General features: G+C 46.9%; 2 protein-coding genes across 2 annotated transcripts in view; one reads left to right on the top strand and one right to left on the bottom strand.

Moving 5' to 3' along the window:
* The window catches only part of LOC144772200 (uncharacterized), a 486,273-nt gene that overhangs the window by 22,025 nt on the left and 447,384 nt on the right, over positions 1 to 16,864 (bottom strand).
* The window catches only part of LOC144772199 (uncharacterized), a 501,761-nt gene continuing 494,541 nt past the window's right edge, over positions 9,645 to 16,864 (top strand). Inside the window, exon 1 of the mRNA XM_078656337.1 lies at positions 9,645 to 9,714. The gene's annotated coding sequence lies outside the window, so the exon portion shown is untranslated. The remainder of the gene's footprint in view (positions 9,715 to 16,864) is intronic.

The raw sequence follows: 16,864 nt of genomic DNA, 5'->3' as shown, positions 1-16,864 counted from the left end.
ATCTCACCCAACATTGCGAAGAGGAAACCCACAACGGAGGAGCAACCTTTGATGCCATTATTGCTCATCCGGACACAGTCACGATCGACCACATCCTGCCCATTGACTTGTCCGATCACCACATCATCCTATTCAACATCAACCAAGTGCTCCTAGGTCATCCCCTCACGCTGGACCCCCCTCAATGGGTGAGAAATCTAACTCAGATCCCCCTGGCAGACTTGGAAGTCAAGATAAGCTCTCCCCTTCCCATTCCAACAGAGGATCTCACCACAACAGAACTCCACTATGACTGACATTCTAGACAAAATAGCCCCCTCTGGTGACCCCCGTATCCCCTCTGGTGACCCCTGTGTCCCCTCTGGTGACCTCTGGGCCCCCTCTGGAGACCCTTGGTGACCTCTGTGCCCCCCCTCTGGTGACCCCTATGTCCTCTCTGGTGACCTCTGTGCCTCCCTCTGGAGACTCTTGGTGACCCCGTGACCCCCTCTGGTGACCTCTGTGTCCCCATCTGTGACCCCTGTATCCCCTCTGGTGACCCCTATGTCCTCTCTGGTGACCCCTATGTCCCCATCTGGAGACCCTTGGTGAATCCGTGACCCCTTCTGGTGACCTCTGTGTCCCCATCTGTGACCCCTGTATCCCCTCTGGTGACCCCTATGTCCTCTCTGGTGACCCCTATGTCCCCATCTGGAGACCCTTGGTGAATCCGTGACCCCTTCTGGTGACCTCTGTGTCCCCATCTGTGACCCCTGTATCCCCTCTGGTGACCCCTGTGTCCTCTCTGGTGACCCCTGGTGACCTTTGGGTGCACCCTGCGCTCTGGGATGTTTGATCTCAGAGATCTTCCTCCTACTGATACTTGTTTTGCTCATCAGGTTGCCCTTTCTCTCCTTAACATCGTCATCTGTGTATTTATGCATTTTTATATAGCATGAACTTTACCCCGAGGTGTCAGAGCGCTTTACAATAGAGCGAAGTAAATGTTCATTTACGGACATTGCCTTTACCATCTGTGCGCCTCGATTTGTTTTCTGTATATTAGAGTCCAGTGACCTGCCCTCTGTATGACAAACCTGTGCTCCTCGAACCCCGGGTCAGTTACCACGAGCTCAGACTACACACTTCTTGCTGCCATTTATTGCATTTAATTCAATATCATCTGCAGTTTTCATCCACTGTGGATGGGCTTATGTTTATTCATTTGATATATTTATAAAGCGTATGTTTTATATGCATGCTCAGGATTATTGCTACTTCATTATAATATAATTGGATATTAAATTAAGAATTAATATAATATACAACTCACCTTAACTCTGCCTCTGCTCTAATAAAAGTGTCTTTGAAGAGCAGAGAGCACCGCTGTGAGGTCACCTATTGACTCAATTACACATCCTACTGTGTGTGTGTTTCATGAGACAGTGGGGTCTCCTGCAAGATGCAGAGGAAATAGATAAAAGTGCGCCCAGGCTTCTTAGCTGCAGTCCTGCCTTTCATTGAACAGATATAGAGAGACAAGGGAACCCCAATACATGAACTGGGGGCGTTGAAATGTTGGAGAAAAACAATGGTTCTAGTGTGGCCAAAAGGTCCGTGCACGAAAGTGACCCTGTGGGGGGTACTATGTTTGAAAATAGGAGGTGAATTCCTCTAGGGAGCAATGAACAATGTACAAAGGGACATGTAGTGGAGTGGTGTGGCTCACTGGTTAGAGGCGGCAGACCCGGAAGCAGAGAACGGCCCGGGACCAGGGTTCAATTCCCGACGCGGCAGGGTCGTGGACCAGGGTCAGCGGACTCGATAATTCTCGCCTCGGTGCCTACTCTAACCAGGGAACACACTCAGCAACTCTGGGCATTAAGCTTGCCTCATCTCTACAACGGCCCCCCACAGACGCCGGGGATGCCTGGCTCCTCCTTGGAGATACCCAGTAGGGACCTTCTCACAGGGATAGCCAGGACGGGTTCCTCAGCGGTCTACAGTGCCACGACGCCTCAGGGCAGCAGTGCACTTTACAAGACACATACATTACATTACATAGGTCAGTTATGACAGTTATTTATTTTCAAAATAATAGTATTCAGGTGCTCGCACAATAAGTGAAAGTAAGCGTGTTGTGAAAAATGATGGTGTAATTTTAAATAAAGACATCGCATTGACAACAATAGTGGAAACTCCTCAAAAACATTTTACAGAGAGGGAGGAGGTCATGTTGAAGAGCAGAGCAGGTCCTGCTGCGGCTGCGGCGGCGGCACTCATGCAGCAACAGGACACGCTCTGCCCTTCGTCCCTAGACCTTCATTTAGTGACCTGGGTTCGACAGTAAACTAATTATCGGCTCGGAGTCTCAACGCTGACTTACACAGCTGTGCCTCAAGATACTGACTTTAATCAGCCTAACCATCATCACCACGCATTAACGTGAAGTCAACTACAGCGGAACATTGGCACTCCTTCCTGTGGTTTAAACATACCGCAACTTTACCCGAATCCAGTTTGCTCACCTGTTATATGTCCTGATGAAGATCTCGAACAATTGAGATCGAAACGCGTTGACCCCCTACAACATGAACTCCTCCCACTCTGCAAAATGTTTTTGAGGAGTTTCTACTATTGTTAATGCAATGTCTTTATTTTGAATTTCACCATCACTTTTCACGAGACTCTTACTTTCTCTTATTGTGCGAGCACCTGAATACTATTATTTTGAAAATAAATATCTGTCATAAACTGACCTACATGTCCCTTTGCACGTTGTTCATCGCTCCCTAGAGGAATTCACCTCCTATTTTCAAACATAGTGCCCCCCACAGGGTCACTTTTCACAGAACAGAGCCATATACATAATGACTTCTTACTGGCTCCACAAATTTGACTGCACTTATCACATTCTCCAGTTACCCTTTCATGTATTTCAGGGTTCATTTGCACTCTGAGACTCCTGCATTTTGGTTCACTCCCACCCCTGGCAGCTGAGGCCTTAGGGATGGACATTTTCTCACTCTGGGCCAGATGTAGGAACCCTAATACCGGTCAGTTACTGACCTGTATTAGGCATTTGGGATGTAGGTGGCTACATTTCAGATTCGGCAATTTACCGAATCTGCATTTAAGAATTCGGTAAATTACCAAATTCTTAAATACCGATTCGGTAAATTACCGAATCTGAAATGTAGGAAGCACTCAAGTGAGTGCTTTTCACCTGCAAGGATTCGTTATTTACCACCAACTACAACGAAAACTGTTAAAAAAGCAATTTTGTGTCTTTTTAACAGTGCCATGTGGCAGACATACATGCCCTTAGGGCATGTATGTGTGCCACATGTGCACCCATGCACTATTCAGGGGTGCAACAGGGTGTGAAGTTCTTCCCCCCATACAGATTCGGTATTTAGCTCAACCCTTACCCGCTTCCGTCCCACACCCTCTTCAGTCCTAATCATCAAAGACCTGCTAAAGTGCAGGGGTGCAATCTGAACCCAACCCTTCTCCTAAATCAGACTCAGAGACCCCACAGATCCAGACCCGGTATGTCCACGAGCGAAGCGTTGGAGCTTGCTTCCTTATATGACACTGCCTCCTCTCTCTCCCCTAAAGCCAAGATCCAAGTCATCACAGGATTTAGAAGAGACCACCTACCTCCCAGAGTCCCAAGACCCCCTTCCTTCCTCACGAACATCCCTAGGTCCCCCTTAATGAAGAACATCAATAGGGAGCTGCCTTCCACCAAGTGCATGCTCATAAACTGCAGATCAGCCATCAAACATGCAACAGAGCTGGCAGAAACCATCCTCGCTCACGACATTGACATCACCTTCGTCACCGAATCCTGGCTTAATGAGTTCTCCTCCCCATTCATGGACTTACTTGTTCCCGCAGGCTTTGCGATCATCAATAAAGACAGAAAAGTCCAGCGAGATGGGGGTGTAGCTATCATACACAAGTCTACCATACTTGTGACGGAAATCAACACCTTCAACTACAACTCCTTCTCAGGGGTGTGGAATTTATTAAAATATCCACTTGTCCATGGGGCAGGTTGCTTCATAAATCTACTCGTCCTGTAACAAAATCCACTTGTCCCTTTGGTGCTATGTAGTTCGGTGACAAATTATGGCAGCAATCTCATTATATAGCTTCTTGGATTATGCCAGGGCTCATACTATAGTAGTGTTTGAATACTAGCAACCCCTTTACGTTTCGGCAGATCTACATACTGGGACTGAAGGTAGTGGTAAGCAATAGTTCCAGGGTTGGAATGCCCTTTTGAGTCTGTGCAAAACTACTACCTTGCATATTTTAAGGGTGTTCAGCAACTCTTCTCTAATATTTCCCCATACTGCGAAATGTTGGAAATTTACTCCTGATAATGGCAAGCGTAAACCTTCTTCCAGAGTTGGGGAAACAGTGGTTGGCGGGAAAATGAACTTGCAAACAATCAGGTTTTCGCATGGCAGAACAACCCGTCCCACACCATCCGGGATCAACTCAAAACAATACGGGGCATGTACAATAAACACATCAAAAATGAAAAGACTTCTTTCTTTTGCAACGCTTTAGACAATGTTAAAAGGTGCTCTTCAAGATCATTCGCCAACAAACTTCCAAACCCCCTGCACCCTCAGTTCTGGCCTCCAAAGTCTCGTGTGAGAACTTTGCTAATTTCTTCAACGACAAAATTTCGTAAGATTGAGCTCTACCTTTGATGTCACCCTCAGTTCCCCACACAAGAGTACGCCCCCAGAGATAGGAGCTACCAATCACGAGCTCCCACCTACACACTGGAAAGTTTTCAACCCCATCTCTGAAGCAGATAGCCAAAATGATCTCCACCGCTAAACCCTTCTCTCACGACTCGATCCTATTCCGGCCCAGTTAGCCAAAAAGTACAATCTCTCTTTAGCCCCGCTCTGGACCGAGATCATTAACAGCTCCCTCTCTATAGGAGTCATACTGGACTGCCTTAAAGTCGGCCAAGTCACGCCTCTATTGAAAAAACCCGGCTTAGACACTAACGACTTAAACAACTTCAGACCTGTGTATAATCTTCTTCTCATAGCCAAAATCCCCGAAAGGTGCGTTCTCCTGCAATTGACTCAACACACTGACAACACTAACCTCTTAGACACTCACCAATCAGGCTTCAGAAAAGGCTGCAGCACAGAGACAGCGATCCTCAATGTCATTAATGACCTACACAAATCTCTAGATGCAGGCCAATGCTCCCTACTCATTCTCCTTGACTTATCGGCTGCCTTCGACACGGTAGACCATAACCTGCTCATCAAGGTACTTCATGAGAGGTTAGGGGCAGAAGAGGGAGTCCTAAAGTGTTTCTCCTCCTTTCTCCAGAACCGCAGCCAAAAAATAAAGATTAGAAACTTTTCATCAGACCTCCACCCCGTCAACAGAGGCGTCCCCCAGGGATCAGTTCTATCACTTCAACTGTTAAAACATCTACATGGAACCACTCACTACCATACTAAAAAAGTCAAACATCCCCTTCCACCTTTACGCGGATGACACCCAGATCTACCTTGAAACCTCCTCCATTGATGATATTCACAGGCTCAATGACACTCTAAGAGTCGTCCAACACTGGTTGTCACAAAACCACCTGAAACTCAATAAAGACAAAACTGAAATCCTCCTCATCTCTAACAAAGGAGAACCCCCAAATCACAGAATGGCTAATCTTAATCGACGCCCTAAACGAAAATCTCACCCTGGCGGATTCCGCAAAATTGCTCGGAATCACCATGGACCTCAAACTTGACATGACCAAACGCATCAAGAACACCGCCAAGAGCGCCTTCCTTAACCTGAAGCTTCTTAACAAAATTAAGCCCTTCATCCCGCCTAACAACCTCAAACTAGCCACTCAATCCCTGGTGCTGTCAAGACTACATTACGGGAACGCTTCCCTCACAAGTACAGCAAAATCCCACCTACCCCCCCTCAGATCTACGCTCAACGCAGCCGCTAGAATGGTCTCTGAAGTGAAGAAGTTTGATCACATCTCGCCAGCACTCAGAGAGCTAAAATGGCTACCAATTGAAATGCGTGCCAATTTCAGAACGGCCTGCCTCACGCACAAAGCCCTTCATTTAGGGAAACCAGCCTACCTGGCCGCCAAACTCAGGAAGGCTGGTCAGACAAGAAGCCACAGAAGCTCCAACACCCTACTCCTCATCCCACCGAAAATCCGCAAACAAAAAACTGCTTCACGATACTTCTTCCGGAAATGCCCCCAAAATCTGGAACTCCATCCCACTTCATATCAGGACTACCACCTCCTTTTTAAAATTCAAAAGACAACTCAAAGACCTCTTCCTTAACCGGTCTCTCCCGAATGGATAGTCGCCGCCCAAACACCTAAGCCTGCACTTTGCAGGACATAACCACGGCCTCACCAAGACTTATTCCTATTCCCCCCTTCACCCCCCACCCTCCCCCCGGCTTGTGCTACTATTGTGACTCCCTTTGTTTTCCTTTCCTGTAATGTTATTCAACACACAGGTCTTCCAGTTCGCCTGATTCAATGTGTTTACGATCGCCTTAATATTTTGCCTCAACCCTTGTTGTGAAGCGCTCCGATACATTCGAGTCTGGCTAGCACTATACAAAACTCTACAATAAATAAAATAAACGTGTACCTTTTACTGCAGAAACCAACCGGGCTTCATTGGGAATCCCTGACCTCTGGTGAACCTTGGTGACCTTTGGACCCCCTCTGGTGAGCCTTGGTGACATCTGGGCCCCCTCTGTGCCCCCCTCTGCTGACCTCTGTGCCCCCCTCTGGTGACCCCTGTGACCCCCTCTGGTGACCTCTGTGACCCCCTCTGGAGACCCTTGGTGACCCCGTGACCCCCTATGATAACCTCTGTGTCCCATCTGGTGACCTCTGGGCCCCCTCTGGTGGACCCTGGTGACCTCGGGGTCCCCTCATGTGTGGATGGCGGGAGAGTGCAGGGAAGCATAACTAGTGGGATAGAGTCGGTGTATACTGGTTGAGGGTGGCATTGTGAGGGGGGAGATGGTGGGCAACGGACGGTCTAGGGAACCCCCGAAGTGTCATGCCATTGGTTGGTGTAAAGGTGGAGGTAAGAACTGTGCGAGTTGGGAGCGAGGGGATGGAGTGGGGTAGGTGTCAAGGGGGGGGGGGATGTCTTATCAGCGACGGGCGTGGGGTTAGATTCGGGAGTTTCAAAGCTATTTGAACTGTCCAAGGATAGGGAGTGAGTCGGTCGGGGAGGTGAGTGTGAGAGTGGGCGTTACGTAGCGAGGGGAAGAGGGAGTCGAATGCCTCTAGATTGTTGTTATTAGCTTGGATCAGGGCTGTGCTGGTAGGGTAGATGGTCACCGAGGTGTTGCTGCTGCGCATAGGGCGATTAGGAGATAGGAACGTCAGTTTGCAGCTGTGAGGGGTATTGGTGGTTTTAGAAATGAGGAGATGTGATCTGAGAATGGAGTTCCAGTTTTCTGGTCTGTCCGTGTGGAAAACGAGGTCCATTTTCAGCTGGCCTCTTGAGGAGCAGGGGTAAATGTCCGCAAAGAGTGTTTCTGGATGTTGTTTGATTAATTTGTGTTAATGTTTCTTCAGGCTTCAGGGGAGAGATTAGGGGGGAAAGTTATGGAGAAGGAGGTTGGGCCGTGGGGTTTGAGAGCAGAGGAGCGGAGGGTGGATGTTGTGGTAGACGACATATGTTTGCTGGGGGGGGTGGGAATCTCTTTCACGATTCAGCTCCGCCTGTTGGGGTGTGAGCAAGGCCAGCTAATCTAACCTGCTCTGAGTGAGCGAGTTCAGCAGCTTGGATGGGCTAGAGCGACTGTTGGGATGGATTGGGGATGTAATTGAGTGCAATGTGGGGATGGGGATCGCGGTAATGACAGGTGGCGGAGTCAGGATTACAACAATTGAACCATTGGATGCTGGGGTTTGAAACCTCGAAGAGGGTTAGAGGAGAAGTGAAAAGGAGCGGCTGGATGTTGAAGAGAGGCTGAAGCGTGTCCGCTATGTGGGAGTAAAGGTTGTTCAGTCACTGATTCAGCGTGGTTGTGTGGTCGATCTGGGGGGCCTTGGGGGAGAAGTTATGGAACAGGAATGCTTCGATGCTGGGGCCGGGGGCCACTTCTTAAGTAAGAATAAATAAGCTTGTCGCTTGACCCCGCCCCCCTGCTGCAGGGAGGGTTCTGGTGGGTATTTATTCTGCACTCCAAAGCAGGGGACACAAGGGTCACCAGAGGGGGCACACAAGGGGCCCAGAGGTCACCAAGGGTCACCAGAGGGGGGAGGCACAGAGGTCACCAGAGGGGGGGCACAGAGGTCACCAGAGGGGACACAAGGGTCACCAGAGGGGGCACACAAGGGGCCCAGAGGTCACCAAGGGTCACCGGAGGGGGGAGGCACAGAGGTCACCAGAGGGGGGGCACAGAGGTCACCAAAGGGGACACAAGGGTCACCAGAGGGGGCACACAAGGGGCCCAGAGGTCACCAAGGGTCACCAGAGGGGGGGCACAGAGGTCACCAGAGGGGGCGCACAGAGATCACCAAAGGGGACACAAGGGTCACCAGAGGGGGCACACAAGGGGCCCAGAGGTCACCAAGGGTCACCAGAGGGGGGAGGCACAGAGGTCACCAGAGGGGGGGCACAGAGGTCACCAAAGGGGACACAAGGGTCACCAGAGGGGGCACACAAGGGGCCCAGAGGTCACCAAGGGTCACCAGAGGGGGGGGCACAGAGGTCACCAGAGGGGGCTCAGGCGTCACCAGAGGGGGCTCAGAGGTCAGGGATTCCCAATGAAGCCCGGTTGGTTTCTGCAGTAAAAGGTACAAGTCTTCCCCAGACCTGAGATGCTGGGGCCAGGGGGGGGGCCACTTCTAAAGTAAGAACAAAGCTCCGAGTTCGTTACCTGCTGCAGGGGGGGTCCTGGGGGTATTTATCCTGCATTACAAAGCAGGGGCCCCCGAGCCTCCATCCCGCGAGCCCGCTCCCTTCAGGGGGTTCATGGCCTCGTCTCCTCCCTGACCCGGTCCTGGGGGAGATCAGCGGATGTGCCCACGATCACAGGGGCCGAGGCGGCGCCGGGACTCGAGCCCCCCCCCCGGCTGCAGCTCTGGCCGCTAGGCCTCATCTCCCCCGTGTCCTGAACTGACCTTGAGTTAGGACCGGTCCTCGAAGGGCCCCTTGGTGGCCCCCGGGGGCTGATGAGGGGCCGCGGGCCCCGGGGCCTCCTCTGCCCTCGGGTCAGACTCGGAGCCTCAGGGTCTGAGAGCAGAGATGACAACACACGGAGGGGTCACTTCCGGGTCACTGGCGGCAGAGACAGCACCAGCGCAGGGCGGTGCAGCCAAACAGGAAGCCACTGCCTTCCTTCCGGGTCACTGACGGCAGAGGGCGGTGCCTGCTAACAAAACATGCCGTAGTTTCACTTCCGGGTCACTGGCAGCAGAGGGCGGTTCCTACTAACAAAACATGCCGTAGTTTCACTTCCGGGTCACTGGCGGCAGAGCCAGCAGACATCACCGCCCACTGAACAGAAAGGGCACGTTTCCACTTCCGGGTCAGTGGCGGTAGCCGACGCTGAGGACGCTGCCTGTCAACACGGAAGCTACGTCTTCACTTCCGGTTCACCTTTCTGCAGAGAAAGCAGCAGAGCAGGAAGGACAGAAAACCAGCAAAGAAGCAACGTTTCAACTCTATGGAGGCGGTTAGTGCTCACTTTGATGTATTTTGTTTGTTTGTTTGTCTGTACCGCTGCTTAGTTTGTTATGGCATCATTTGTTTGTTATTTTCAAAATAAACATCAGTGTTACTTCTTACAGTAATAATTGTGTCGATAGAATCTTCCTACAGTTATGATTTAAATTTAGACAATAGAATCTGGGGTCAAGGGTCAAATCACCAAATTTATTGTCGAGAATAACTGTCTGCCCCCCTCCCAGTCCAGGTTTCATGCAGCTTAACTACTGAATACGCTCTTCTAGAAGTGACAGAGTTTATTAAAACTGAGCTGGACTCTAGTTATAAAAAAACCTGTTTCAGTCTGGCTTGATCTGTCGCCCACCTTTGATGTGGTTTCTCATGAAATCTTACTGATGCAACTGGAAAAGATTGGCATAGCATCATTGTCTGAAGCTGGATAAATTATTTCCTTGTGGGCAGACAGCACGCAGTTCATCTATCCCCCTACACCTCAGAATTTAAAGGAGGTAAACTGCAGAGTACCATAGGACTATAGCCCCACTTTATTTAACATCCATATTGCCCCTTGCTACTGTGGCACAAGCCTGGGGTTTTAATGCCATATCGTACGCGGACAATACCCAATTAATGTTTGCCTTTCAAGACTTGGACAACTTGTGATAGCCAACTTTTAAGGCTGTCTCGTGGCAGTGGCAGAATGAAGGCATAAGAGCTGCCTCCTCCTGAACTCGACTAAATCAGAGATGGTATTTGGGGCCCCTCAAAGGCTTGTAAACAGATTACAACGGGTGCAGAACGCTGTAGCTCGCCTTGTGCTGAATATTCCATAACACACTTCAATCTGAAAGGGGCTGAAAACACTTCACTGGCTTCCTATTACCCAAAGAATAACTTTTATAGCACTTTTATTTACTTTTGGGGCTGTGATTTTGACATGCCCGGCCTATATTCAAGACAAGCTTCAAAGACAACAACCCCACAGAAATGTACTGTCTACCCACCAAAATCTTCTATGTATCCCAAGAATATATAAACCCAGAGCTGGAGGCAGGGCCTTTACCTCTCTGGCACCTTCAACTGTGAAAATTGCTTCCTGATTATCTTCGGAACATGTCATCAGAGGCTATGTTCAAAGCCCATCTAAAAACTCCTCTTTTGAAAGAGTTGTGCATTTTATCTCTGTTTTAGTAGACAGGGATTGCTAGTCGTTCTGCTTTCTTAGACCTGCAACTAGTGCCAGAACGCGCCTATTGGAACAGCTGGTTGCGCTTCAGTCCCTTCATTCATTCATTCATTCATTTTGGGACCCCAGACTATGAGGCCAGGACTGAGTGATAGGATATTCCAAACACCCCAGGGGATGGAAGCTTTTATAAACTTCTCTTACTGCAAAGCTTGCACCAAGGATAAATAGTGGCCCTCATACCCCAGCTCTTCAGTACACTTCGGGACCTGTGGAAAACTCTGCCAGGAGGAATGACTGTTGTGCTGCCGAAAGGACTGCCACTCTGCTGGACTGCTGCCCTGCTGGATTGCTGACCTTCTGCCCTCTGCCTGGGTGAGAGGTGCTTTAACTGCATCTCTCAACCCAGGTTTCCAGAGTGACTCCAAGGGCTACTTGGCTGGCCTTCTGATGAGAGCTTCAGGGACATAAGAGGCTCCAACAACCTTGAACCTAGCACCTGGACTCTGCCAGCTGTGATTCCTGCCTTCCCAAGCGGTGCCCCCCCAGTCCTGGACCCTTGGAAGTGGGCTTGAAAGTGCTTTGCCAGCCCATCTGTGGACCAGCAGAACTGATGCATAACCTCCGCTGCGCCGTGGAACCCCCCAGCAGAACTGATGCGTAACCCATCGCAGCCCCTCATAGCCGCAGCTGCGCAACACATCTCCACGCAAGGACTGTGCATTGCCTACAGCACCCTATCAAAACCGTTGTCACGCTAGGCTTCTCCATGCAAGGACTTTGCATCGCCTTACGTCGCTTCCCAGAACTGCCATTGCGTGACATGTCTCATTGCCCGGACCTCACACGCCTCTGCTTTGTGACGCATCCTTGCCGCGGGACTCTGCCTCACTTTGCAGCCGGGATTTAAGGTGCTTTGTTCAATGGGCCTTACTTGGTCCTTGTAGCCGGCCTGTGCTCCATCGCAGTCGGCCTGAACTTTTTTGGCACTTTGTGTTTTTTGCCACTGTTTTCAGTCAAATCTTCAAATTTGCATATCTCAGGTTTTAGTGATTGGATTTTTGTTATTTTGGTTTTCATTTATTTATTAAAATGTACTTTATTTTCCTAATTTGGGTTGGGATTTTGCTTGTGTTCTGTTTTCACTTTATTACGGATTAAAGTGCTGCAGAAATATTTTTCACATTGCCTGTAAGTTACGCCTGGTTCTTTTGTGCCAAGCTGCCAAAGACTTAAACACAGTGATAGAGCGCGCAGGTCGCCTGACTATATTTTTTACCAATACTCACCTGGGCCCACAATTCAATAACAACATATAACTTAATCAGGTAACCCTCGCTCTACTACCAGTTATTTTTACCTACTAGGTTCTACACCATTGACTTACCAATCCTTGTCGCTGGTACCTGTAAACCTATTAGATCAGGGTGTTAGATTGAAGATAGCTAGCAAAAATAACATTTGCACTCGTATAATAACCACAGACTCTGGAAAGGTTCAAACTCTTTATCTAAATTTCTTAAATGGTCATGATCCAAAGATTGAACTCCAAAAGACTCTCAATAATGAAAATCCGAATCCGAATGTAACTATGCAAGATGTGAATTAAACAGTCATTAAGCATTTAGCAATAGGGAGGGTAAGAAAAAGGAACATAAAAATGCAATCATCAGTGATCATGAAGGGAGGGTAAGAAAAGAGAACATAATATGCAATCAAATAATTTTGAGCATTTAACAAAAGGGAGGGTAAGAAAAGGGAACATATGTAATCAAAGCTTTAACGGTAGGAAAGGTAAAGAGGAGGGAACAATACAATGACGAACCCACACAGATTTATATTTACCTAGAATGGTGTGAAGACCAACCCTGGCCACGGGTCAGTTAATGGACAGAAAACCTCAAAAGTTGCAGTTGCCAGTAGGCCAGAAGATGCAGATTCAGAATCAGGACAGGAAAACCAGATTTGGATCAGGACAGGACCACCAAAGGTTAAGACCGGCACCCGCAGTTCAGTTGCAATGCCTGCGCTACTCCCTCTCTGCAGCTAACAGTCAGAACCCTGATTGAGTTCTCGAATTCACCATCAAAGTGCTTCGCCAGCACCTCAGCTTCCCCGGACCACGATTGGGTCAGCGAATCTTCTGACAGAGTGCTCCGCCGCACCTCTGCTCTCGACCTACTCTAGTTATACTATTTTCCAGGGCAGTGTACCACCCCCCAATGTTGCAAGTGTAAGAATCCCCAATTTCGATTGGTCAAAAGAGGAGGAGAGGTCGTCACACCACACCAAAATTTAGACTTTTACCGTCTCATTCAAATTTACGTTCCCGACCATCAAATTTAGGTTCTCATGACATCTTTATTCCACCCAATAATGGATGTTCTATTGGCAAATACATTGTTATAACTTTGTAAAAATTTGAGTTCATGAGTTCATGTTCCCAGGAGCATCTTCTAGACAGTCAGCTCATTGGCTACAGTTCCAGAGACTTGAGACTTTGCGCAGTCGCAGTTTCAACAAAGATGGAGTACAGCGTTACAAGTCGGGCCAGTTTTCGCAGTGTAACATGAAATGGAAAAGAAACAGTTTTAGAACACAGAATAAATGAATGCACTGTATACCATGTATCTCTACTCTATTCCCATTATTTTATTTAAACTACTGCGTTATGGGTTAAGCAGAACGAACAGCTTAGCAAAAACAGCAGTGAAAGCTTCGTGCATGTGAGTATACAAATCAGCCATATTAGCTCTAATGCGCAGAAGCGAAAGATTCCCTCCAAAGCATAGAATACGTCATGTCACGTGAGTGTGACAGACGCATGCGCAATAGAAAATCCCGCGTAGCAGCAGCCATATTAATACAAGCGTTTGTGTTGTGTAATGCGATATTAATAGACAAAACATGTTAGTTAGTACATTACGAGTTATTTGAGGTTCTTGAATACAAGCAAGTCGCTTTTCATGCGAATTCTCGCTCCATCAATCCCCTCTTTGATGATATTTTATATCATCACCAATTAATGAAACAGATGCCAACTTTCACAGTTCACCCAACTCAATTTCTTCAAACTTTCTCTTTGGTCTCTTTTCAATATGATTGTGAAATGCTTTCCCTTTCTTGTATATATTTCCATTCATCTCTTCTAACTCAATTTCATCAATATTTCTTTTCTTTCCTCTTTGATTCACTGTGTAAGACTTTTTGTGCTTACGACATTTGCAACAGATCATTATCCCTAAAATCGTCAGGGCTATTCCCACCATTGGCATCAGTATTTTACCTACGAAACTTTTTCCTACTTTTAGAAAGCCAACTACCTATAGAGGAGAGACCATCTGTCAGTCTCTTCCATGCACTATCAACCTCCAGTGGTTTGAGTTCTCTTTCCAATTGTGTAATATTCTTTACTTACCTTTTAATTTCCACACTTTTGTCTGGTATGTAAGTGCAACAATGTTGTGCTTTCAACATTCTACAGACTCCGCCCTCTTTTGCTAATAATGTACCAAGAGCAAGTCTATTTTGTAAAACCATTGATCTGATCGCAACCAGTTCGGTATTGATCATCAGAAATCCTACAGCAGTGTCAGTCGATAAGAGATCCACCACTGTAGACAATTTGCAAATTCTTTGAGTATTCAGAACCACTCCCACTGAAGGTATCAATGCACTAAATATGTCACCTACAATTTCAGCAAAACTAGCTCTTTTATATCTTGTCAATCCATTTGCTTCTTCATTGCTTCCAGTGTTATTACCCACATGACATACCTTTGGGAAAACTATTCAAAAATAGCAGCTCCCATACCAGTGGTCAGGCAATTTAAAATATGCTTTGTTCCCACAAATGTAAGAAAAACTGGTTCAGTTCCATCTTTGAAACCCCAACCCCCAATTACCTAGTAATTGTGTTCACACTCACTGAAACCACTGAATATATTGTTATAATAACTCGTTCTCTCTCTATTGAGACAAAGTTTCCCTTTCTTTTCAAAATCCAGCAACATAGCAGCATGAGTCCTGCCATTTGAGGTAATCGCTATATTTTCACCCCATTTAGGAACCTTGTTTTTATGTTCTTTGGCTTTTCTTTGGAAATCCTGCCTCCTTTTCTCAACTAAATTCAAAAATATCTTCTCTTTTTCATGTAAAATGCATTTTAAATTATTCTTGTGTGCCTCAGCTATATCTATTGTACCTATTGTTAGAAAATATTCACCCATATAACGTGTTACATCACTCTTAGTATGTACAGGATTCAGGTTACTACGGGTAGGAAGTTCAGAAAATATCACATCTGAATTAGAATAGTAATACTGCAAAGCTCCTCTCTTATAAAATAAACTAGCTAAAATGCTACAGGAAATGCCATATGTCAGGGGCAAATAATGGTAAGTAACACCCTCGGCTACAGAAGTGGGTAATTTCATACAGACGTAACAATCACTTATCTCCATGGCTTCTACGTAATGTACTAATAGGTTAGCAAAGACATTTAAATGAGTTATATTTCTAATTCTACCATAGTGTAATTCTTCCTCATCTGATGCTTCTAAATCACTTTTCTGTTGCTTAATGCTAAGTGCTCTTTCATGTGTGTCTATCTTTCGTGGTGTATCTATTGTATCAGGTACATTTGTCTCATTCTGCGTATTTCTACTCATTATGTACGGAATAGCTACTGTCAGTCCTATCCATACTATAAGTATTATTACTACACTACATATGCATACTCTACAACATGTCTTTAGACAATTTATTTTCGGGTTAACATTAGCAGTACGATCAGACATTTTGACTGAAGGGGACTTCACCCCTTTTTGTAACTTTTACACAGTCTTTTTATCCTGTGTTTTCTTTTCAAGTTGGCCTCACTTCTTCGTCGGCTTGATCAGCAATTAATTCATCATCACTTTCGTCACTTATTTCTAAGTTTTCTAAATCTTCAAGAATTACGCAAGTCCATTCAGGGCCTTTGAATTTGTTATTCAACTTTTTCAGTCTTGGACTCCTCCTTCTTAGTTACACTGAAGTTTGTCCAGTTTGACTTGTTACTTCATTAACTTGTTCGGGTTCTTCGTTTACTGTTTTTAGGCGAAATGTCAGTCTTTTCACAAACCTAGACCACTTATCTCCTTTTTAAGCTGTTTAGCTGGCACTGTGCTCTGTCCTTCTTCAAGTGCTCTCTTATTTTCATTCAGTTGTGGCACATCTATTTCAATGCTGTCTTCTGTATCCCTCTCTATCTGACTAGGACCAGGTCTTATTTCTGTTTCTTCTGCCTGGTTACTGATCTGGCCTTGTTCAGGTGTTTGCTGAGTTTGACTTTGACTTTGATTTAGTTTGCCTTCTTCTTCCTGAACACTTTTTTCTATACCTATCTGGTCCTGCTCAGGCTCTTCGAACCCTTGATTTTTTTCCGCCTGAACTCTCGCCCTAGTACCTGTCTGTCCCTCCCCAGACTCAAGAGTTGTTGGTGGGGTATCGATTGTCTGAGTATTCTGATCTTTCCTTATCTGTTCATCCTCCGAGTCACTACTGACTTTGATTTCTGTGACCTGAGTACGTTCTTCTTAAACCTGTCTCATCCTCACTATCACTCTATCTAAATAAGTTTGACTTCTGGTTCTTACATATTCTTCAGGTATATCGACTACTGGAATCCAATCCTCCTGACTAGTGCTTGGTTGTTACTCTTCAGCTACTTCAGGATCGATATTTTGAGACCCCTCGGCTGCACAACCTTCAGCTTCAGTTTCTTCAGGTTCAGTCACTTTTTTCGTGCGACTGGCATGAATCCAGTGTGGAACTCCTGCGCACTTTACAGCTGTGGTGGTAACCAAAATTACTTGACATGGTTTTCCCCACCTCGGTGCAAGGCAAGATTTCCGAGTGTGTTTCTTTAACACTACCCAGTCATCTGGGTTTAGGGCATGTGCAGCAGTTGCTTGTCTGGCGACTGCGT

This window comes from Lissotriton helveticus, chromosome 8 (assembly GCF_964261635.1).
Source record: "Lissotriton helveticus chromosome 8, aLisHel1.1, whole genome shotgun sequence".
Taxonomy (NCBI): Eukaryota; Metazoa; Chordata; class Amphibia; order Caudata; family Salamandridae; genus Lissotriton; species Lissotriton helveticus.
Note: the sequence above shows the minus strand (reverse complement) of the source record. Positions and strands in the feature narration are given on the sequence as shown.